The sequence below is a fragment of the Cupressus sempervirens genome, chromosome 8 (genome assembly GCF_028749045.1).
Source record: "Cupressus sempervirens isolate cs-2001-9-10 chromosome 8, ASM2874904v1, whole genome shotgun sequence".
In the NCBI taxonomy this organism is placed as follows: Eukaryota; Viridiplantae; Streptophyta; class Pinopsida; order Cupressales; family Cupressaceae; genus Cupressus; species Cupressus sempervirens.
Window position 1 is genome coordinate 483,202,132 of NC_143125.1, and position 2,831 is coordinate 483,204,962.

The following is a 2,831-nucleotide window of genomic DNA, read 5'->3' on the forward strand; positions in this document are numbered from 1 at the left end:
GATGAAAAATGCAGTGGCTTGGCTAGGCTAGATATATCTTCAAATTTGCTTAGGGATATGATTGGCTTCTTCAATCTCATTGATGTGAAACCAACTGATGGGGTCTTTACATGGAATAATCGGAGATGTGGTGGTGAGGCTATCTCAGAAAGGCTTGACAAATTTTTAGTTTCCTGCTATTGGATGAATAATAGGTGGGCCACCAACTCTAAAATTCTTGATTAGAGGGGTTTCGACCACTAGCCTATTAAACTCTCTATCACCTCTTATAGTGCCACCAAGAATCCTTCTTTCAAATTTAAATTGATGTGGTTAAGAGACTTGTCCCTTCCAGACTATATGTTGGATTGGTGGCATGAGGGGAAGCCTACCCATGGAACGACTATGTTCACTTTTAGCAAGAGGTTGCAACATGTGAAGTACAGGCTTAAGAGATGGAATAAATAACACTTTGGGAATTTACATGCTTAGAAGTTTGCTGCTCAAGCAAAACTGAATAGTATTACTCGTCAGATTCATGACCAAGGGCTAACCTCCGACCTGAGTAAAGCTAAGTCCTTGGCTCTTATAGGACTGGAAGAATGGGAGCTTCGAGAGGAGATTTTCTAGAAGTAGAAGTTTCGCATTGATTGGCTTCAGGAGGGGGATATGAATACTGCTTTCTTTCATAACTCAGTCAAGGCCCAGAGGCAGGGGAACTTTCTCTCCTCTCTTGCAGCATCTGATGGCATTTAGATATTTTCTTGTGAAGAAATCTTGAGGGAAGTTGTTAATCACTTTTCGAGTATGTTCACCAGGGAGGACCTTTCTACTAGGGATGAGGAGCGTTCCATCCTGGATTGTATTCCCCATCTCGTCTCTACTAAGATGAATGAGGCCCTCTTAAGCCCTATCTTGTTACCTGAATTAGAGAAAGTTGTGTTTAATATGAAGAAAGGTAAAGCCCCTGGCCCAGATGGATTTTCAATTGAGTTTTTTCAAGAATTATGGGAGATAGTTAAGTTTGATCTCCTAGATGTGGTCCAAGAATCACATAGGAACAAATAGATGCTGAAGTCTTTGAACTCTACCTTCTTGGCTCTCATACCCAAGAAAGAAGGGGCTAATCGGTTGGACCAATTCAGGCCTATAGCGTTATGCAATGTTGTCTACAAGATCATAATCAAATTGATTGCTGAGAGACTCAAGCCTTTACTCGGTTCACTAATATCTGTTGAACAGGGTGGTTTTGTTGAAGGTAGACAAATTTTGGACGGGGTTGTGATAGTAATGGAGGCGGTCCACTCTATGGCGACTTCTAAAGAGAAAGCTATGTTCATTAAACTGGACATGTCTAAAGCCTATGACAGGGTGAGTTGGGAGTTCTTATAGAAGATTCTTTTGACTTTTGGGTTTGACAAGGAGTGGGTGGATTGTGTTCTTAGCTGTGTGACTTCGTCCTCCTTCTCTGTTCTTATTAATGGGGAACCTTTAGACCTATTTGGTGCATCTCGAGGTCTTCGACAAGGGGACCCGCTATCTCCCTACTTGTTCATTATTATGGCAGAGGGTCTTGGTAGATTCCTAATATCTCAGGTGCGGCAGGGTCTTATCCATGGATGGAGTTGCAACAATGATAGTCCTTCCTACTCCCATCTTCAGTTTGTGGATGACACCGGGTTGATGGGCATGGCTAGAATCAATGAGACTGTAAATATCAAGAAAGCTTTGGATACCTATTTGAAAGCTTTAGGTCAGAGGATTAATGATGATAAATCATCTATTTATTTCTATAATACCCCTCGGCGTATACAGAGCAAGATTGCTAGAATTCTTAGATTCCAAATTGGGTCCCTCCCTTTGATGTATCTCGAGGTCCCTTTGTCCTTGGGTGCTTAGCGGAGGGGTTACTAGCAGGGGATATTGAATAAATTTCAAAATAAGGTTACTCACTGGACTTACAGGTGGTTATCTTCTGCTGGGAGAGTGGTTCTATTAAAGACTGTGGTGCAGTCTCTCCCCATTTACAGGTGTTGTGTTCAGGTCCCCTCCCTCAAACTTTTTGAGGGACTTTGATGCTTTATCTCAGCAATTCCTTTGGTCTTGTAGCCTTCTATCCTCAAAGTGGAGTCTGGTTAAGTGGGAGTTTGTATGTAGGCCGAAGCATGCAAGTGGCCTTGGCCTTAGATCGATGGCTCTTGCAGCTTTGGCTGCCAAGCTGTATTGGCGATGGTGCAACAATCAGGATCAAGACTAGGCCAAGATTCTTACTCATAAGTACTTTCTTGGAGCTGATTACTTTGATGTGCCACGTCTTCCTTTGGTGGGCAAGGGCTCTTGTACTTGGGACACTCTTAAGAAGGGAGCACATTTGGTTAAGGCGGGTCTCTTCTGGATTTGCAACTGAGGATCGGAGGCTCTGTTTTGGCAAGATTCTTAGGACGGTCATCCTCCCATTCTCTTTAGCTATCCCCAGCTTCAACCTCTTTGTCATACTTTCACTAATGCTAGATGGTTTAAGGTGGAACATTTTAAGGCTGTCAAGCAATTGGGTCAGGTGGAAGTGACTTGCTGGAAGGATCCTCAGGAGTGGCCTACTAGTGGCTCTGAAGAGGACCGTGCCCTCCTTTCTAAAGCTTTGGAGAAAAAGTTTTGTAGCTCCCTCAATGTGAGGGACATTCTAGCTTGGAGTCCTAGCCCTAAAGGTAAATTTACTGTGGCTCAAGGATATGCTACACTTGATAGGAACTTACATGGCCCAAATGAAGTGCAGCGGTGGAAGAAGGTTTGGTGCAACTTCTCTTGGCCCAAATGTAATTTTTTCTTATGGTTGTTGGCTCAAAGGAAATGCC